Raw genomic sequence first — 6,000 nt, forward strand, 5'->3', positions numbered from 1 at the left:
CACGGGTTTTCCCTCAGGTGTTCCCATAAGTTTTCCCTCAGGTGTTCTCACAGGTGTTCCCTTAGGTGTTCCTACAGGTGTTCCCTCAGCTATTTTCCACAGGTGTTCTCACAGATGTTCCCATAGGTGTTCACTCAGGTGTTCCTATAGGTGTTCCCTCAGGTGTTCCCACAGGTGTTCCCGCAGGTATTTTCTACAGATGTTCTCTCAGGTATTCCTTTAGCTTCTCTTTATGCAGAAGTTGGTTCACTTGATTGTTAACACTCATAGATCTTTCCTGAGCTGGTAACAAATGTCTCTGCCACAGGTTGATTCCTACTATAGTCTATGGCATCAAACTATCTGTTGTCCACATTACACACACCTAAAGAAATGGAGAGAAATGTTTTCCCCAGAATTCTGAGGAATTGGCTTTTGCTGGGGCTCACCTGGTGTTTCCTTGTGAGAACGCACCACAGAATTCTTCTCAGACCACCAATCCAGAAAAAGTCCATTTCTCTTGAGCAACAGGGTAGTTTTCTAAATTTTAGAGTCACTGTCATCCTGACCACCTGCAGTTGTGTTTCTGCTTTCTCTGAGGCTCCTAGGAAGGAGTTTAAACAACTCCCTGGCTTCTTGGATGTTAGAGTGCGCTGGGATTGCGTTCCTTCACCTTGGCTTCTTGATCCATTCCTTCCTCTGAAGTATGTGCTGGGTTGTCTGTATTTAGGTGAGTCTCTTCAAACCCTTTCCAGGGTGAGGCTGGGATGTAAATGAACACGAGTATGAGGAACGGGACAATCCACCTGTCATCCCCAAATAATAACAAGTGTTGTGAAGGATGGGGGCCTGGGACTCCTGGTGACCTTGCTGGGGTTTTCCCAGTTGGCCCTGAACCAGGCACATGAGTTCAACAAGAAGACGTTAGCTGCTGTGGAGGCAATGAGTTCCTGCTCCAACAGAGGAATCATGTATAAAACGTAGCCATAGGTTTTTTGATACACTCGTGAACTTCAGACTCGAGGTGCTGAAACCCCAGGGACCTCAGCAGAGGCAAAGGAAAAACTGCCCATGGCGGCGGCACAGAAGTCAGCTGAAGGTGTGAAGTGTTTGTGAGAAACCGAACCATGTGAGGAAGCACGCCGTGAGGGATGGTGACAGCCCAACCTGAGAGGACGGTGGACATTCGCCTGGGGGCTCGCCAACCGGAGGGGCTGGAGACCGTTCCAGCAGAAAGGACAGCCTGGGCAAAGGCCAGGGGGCAGGAGGGAGCCTGGGTAGTAGGGAGACCCTCACAAGGCTCAGGATGGCTGCAGTGCCTGTGTGTACATGAGTGTGCGTGCGTGTATGTGTGCGGGTGTGGGTGGGGGAGATCCGAACCTTTCAGTCTGGCAAACAAACTCCCCATGATGTGCCTCAAACCTGACTCCTTGTCCTTGAGCATGAGCACGCACTTCAGGCGCCTTCCTCTGCCCTCCTCAGCTGGGCCCTGTCCCCTCCTGTGGCCGCTCGTACTCCCCTGTGTCCCTCAGTCTCCAAACTTCCCACTGTTAGAATAAAATGATGACTGGGGACTGGGCTTTAAACCCTCATGCAGACAAAACCCCGTGCCGTGTGGGCAAAATGAGACCTAGCCTATTTCATGAACATGAGCAAAATCAACTGAGGTGATTTCTTGTAAACGTCTCTGGCGGCCATAAAAGGGATGTAAGTCAGCTCCCTGAAATGGCGGGGATAATCATTTTTAAGCACACCCCAGCTTCTGGAAACCCTGTTGTAATAACCAATCACTGTGCACGTGGGGCAGCTTCCTCACCGCCTCTGCCTAAGGCATCCTGTAATATCGTGCCTTTGAGCTTCATGCCAGTTTTGGGTTTGAAGGATTCCTGCTCACAAACACACTTTCTTGCTCAATAAAATATTCATACCAAGTAAACTTCTCTCGGTTTTTCTTTTGGCACCATTATCATACCATAGTTTGCCTGTGGAATCCCACTCACCATGAGACCCTTGAAGGCAAGAGCTGTGCCTTCTTTTTCATACCACACGCCTAACACAGTGGCTTGCACGTAGCAGGTGCTTAGGGAGCGTCTGTTGAATGAAAATGCACGAGTTAGCATATTAGACAGCATCGTGCGCAGCCGGATGTCACAGAATACAAATTTATTTATTAAAAAATACAAATTTATTTTTTCTGTCATGCTAATGGAGCCCCCGGGGTTGTCAGGCCAGTGCTGTGCTCGGCAGACTCACTGTCATCAGGGTCTACTGCCGTAGTATCGTCTTCCATTGGCAAGGTTGCCTCACAGTCCAAGCGGGCTGCTGGGGCTCCAGGCGTGAGGTTCAAATTCCAGGCGGAAGGGATAAAGGAGCATTCTTAAATCTGCATCAAGTCCCCATCAGGAGCTTCTCGGGAGGTAACCCCTCACAGCGACTTTCTCTTTCGCCACCTTAAATCTCCCCTCTCAACTGCAAGCAGGGCTGAGAAATGCAGCCTTTAAGAACCCGGGAATATTGCCAGCCCGAATAAAATCAGGATTCTATCGGTAACAAGAAGGGAAGTGTGAATATGAGGTACACAACCATAGCCTGCACTGCAGCTCGCAGTTGGGAGCTATGATGAGCAGGCCCCCCTAAAAACCCAAAGGAGGGAAGTCAGGTGGACTTTCTGGTGACAGATTCAATTATGAACACTGAACACGCTGAAGCAGAGATGTGCAACGGCAGGGTGAGGCACAAGGCCCGTGACCGTAAGGAATGTATCCGTGTGAGGGCAGCTGGCCGGCCCCGGGCAGAGGAAGCCTGGACAAGTGCAAAGGTAGGTAGTACCAGGGCCTCGTGACTGGCGGGGTCAGGGAGTGTGGCCAGAGGGAGAGTTTCAGCAAGCGCACTGAGGTGTGGGTGTCACCAGCGGCCTGCAAGTCCATCTCCATGTCCTCATTCCCGGGGACAAGCTGCTATAAGCCCCAAGCCCCAACTCATGGATGTGAGCATGCTGCAGTTCAAATAGATGTAAGCATGGCAGGTGACAAATGTGTTGGGGGGTGGGGAGGGGCGCCTGGGTGGCTTAGGGGTTGAGCGTCTGCCTTTGGCTCAGGTCATGATCCCGGGGTCCTGGGATCGAGTTCTGCATGGGGCTCCCCACAGGGAGGCTGCTTCTCCCTCTGCCTGTGTCTCTGCTTATCTCTGTGTCTCTCATGAACAAATAAATATTTTTTTTTTAAAAGAAGTGGGGATAAAAGCAGAGACAAGAATGGAGGGAACGTGCTGGAGAGAAACCCCTCAGAAAGAGTGAGAGACAGACACTGAAGTGCCTGAGTCTTCATCCCAGCTCTGTCACTGACATGCTTGCCGGTAGCTGCATCACTGGGGCTCAGTGCCCCCCTCGTGGAATGGGGCCATGGGACCCAGTGGCCAGAGGGGTACGTGGGTGAGAGCACTGATCCTTGAGCGGCTGCTGCCCCCCTGGGATCCCAGCCTGAGTGTTTGTTAGCTGAGCGAGTGACTTGCCCCTGAGCCTTGCCTGCCTTGTCTGTGAAATGGGGCGAGGGCAGCTGCAGCGTTGGTGTGTGTGCTGCGGAAGGCTGACCCAGGCAGCACAGGTAGGCGCAGAGCCCCTGGCGATTTCTTCCCCCGCCACCCTGGCTGGACCAGGAAATCCTGTCCTTTCTTGATAATCTGCTTCCAGCTGTCACTGCCGCCAACTCCAGACTCGCTTTTGCAGCCCGTCTCCCTGGCGACAGTTGCTATGATTGTCTCAAAAGTTCAACGGCTACCACCCATCGCGCAGCAGGCCCCGTGCACTGCAGTCTGGAGTCCTTTTAACCCACGATTTATTAGGTTTGTCACCCCCGATGACTTCTCAAATGAGCCCATAAATTAGAAATATTAATAACACATCCCTGGGGTCTGAAAGTGATAGCTTGTGTTATGGGGTCCATTTATGGACCAATTATGATCAATTGACATTTCCATCTGCATCCCCATCCATCAGGGCACAAATGGCTGTAGGACTGGTGCTCTGGGGGTTGAAGGGAGACATCAGCAGAGGGCTGCAGGGCTGTGCAGGAGCTACAGCCACATGGGGCTTTGTTAATTCTGCACCCACAGGCTCTATTCTCGGGAGTATCATTTAAATACACTTCATGTCCTCTTGCCCCTCTTCTGCATTCCAGAAATTTCTCTGGGGGGTGGTGTTGATTCATTCATTCATTCATTCATTCATTTGTTCATTCTTCATTCACTCTTTCTTTCTTGCCTACCCTCCCTCCCTCCTTCGTGGAATATTTGCTGAGACCCTCTTATCTCTTTGGGCAAGTCTGTAATTGTACCGAGTAGTGATGGTGAAGGTGATACTGATTTAAAAAATCCTCCATCTGTTTTTTTTTAATTTATTTATTTATGATAGTCACAGAGAGAGAGACAGAGAGAGGGGCAGAGACACAGGCAGAGGGAGAAGCAGGCTCCATGCACCGGGAGCCCGACGTGGGACTCGATCCCGGGTCTCCAAGATCGCGCCCTGAGCCAAAGGCAGGCGCCAAACCGCTGCGCCACCCAGGGATACCCTCTATCTGTTTTTGAGTATTATATACACACGGGGTTTTCCGGAAGGAAACCAGGGCACACAAGCAGTCAAATAACTTGTCGAAGATCAGAGAGGTTCAATGGCTTGCCCAAAGCCACACAGCAAAGGAGAGGAGGCAGGAAACTTCAGGCAAGTCATTCCCACACTGTGCTCCAGGCCGTCTGTTCTCTTGTAAGGTGGGTTTGCCTGCGGAACTCAGGTGACGGGGCTGTCACCAGGACTGAACACACAGGGGCAGTGGCCGGCCTGTGGAACGTACTCCAGCCACCTTGGCTGCTGCAACTAGCACTGTACCCCAAACGGATCAGTTGTTTAAAGCCCCAGAGGCCTCAAGAGAAAAGGACACAACGGATCATTTACTTAAAGTCCCAGAGGCCTCAAGAGAAAAGGACACCCAGAGAGTGTCCCGCCTTGGCTGCCAGCACAGAAAGGCAGGGGCAGGGTGACGTGAACGCAGCCCCACCCTGCCAGACAGCCCTCTCCACCTCCGCCTCTTGTCCTCAAAACCAATGCTGAGTGTGACCCCCAGCAGACCGCGCGATCTCCCTTGCATGGGGAATCTGAAGGTCCACAGAACACAGGAGCAGAGGGGCCGTGGTTCCCAGGCAGGAGGGCTTCTCGGGCCGGCTGCTGCTCAGAGGGTACAGGCCTGCGATTATGCAGCACAGAGGCGTCCAGAGTCCGCTGTGCAGCACCGTGACCACCGGGGACAGCGCCCTCATGGGTCCTGGGAATGGGCCAGCAGGATGGATTTCAGGTGCTTTCAACACACGCACACATACATGCACACATGCACACACACATACACATGCACCCACACATGCACACACGTGCACACACATGAATATACACACACATGAACATGCACACATACACACACGCATATGCACACAGTTACGCATACACATAGACTCATGCATGCACACATGTGCACACATGCACACACACAAACACACACACAGTGAGGAGACCCGTTCATTTGCTTGATTCTAGTAATCATTTCACTGTGTATATGCACATCAAATCATCACATTGTACACCTTCAACATATATAGTATTTATTTAAAAAAAGATGAAACTACCTCTGTGGTTTCAGATGGAAGGTTAGATTTGCTCCCCACCCTCCTAGGAAATCAGGGAGGACTACCTGGAGGAGGTGGCACTTGAGCGGTCTCTGACAGGATGGGGAGAAGGAGGTGTTGTGGAGGTGGGGACAGTAACACGGACAGTGGGGTTTGGCTGAAGAAAAGATGCAGGTGAGTGTGCCCAGAGCTGGGCATGGGGTGGTAGGAGGTGGGATATTTCTGCAGAGGACCTTGTCTCTGGGCCTGGCTACACCCTCCTTGCCACGTCCTCATCAAACAACTCTCCCTCCTCGGTTGTTGTGAGGGCCAGTGGAGACGAGGTGTGTGGCTGTTGTGGGAGCACCAGGGATG

The sequence above is a fragment of the Nyctereutes procyonoides genome, unplaced genomic scaffold, assembly GCF_905146905.1.
Source record: "Nyctereutes procyonoides isolate TBG_1078 unplaced genomic scaffold, NYPRO_anot_genome, whole genome shotgun sequence".
In the NCBI taxonomy this organism is placed as follows: domain Eukaryota; kingdom Metazoa; phylum Chordata; class Mammalia; order Carnivora; family Canidae; genus Nyctereutes; species Nyctereutes procyonoides.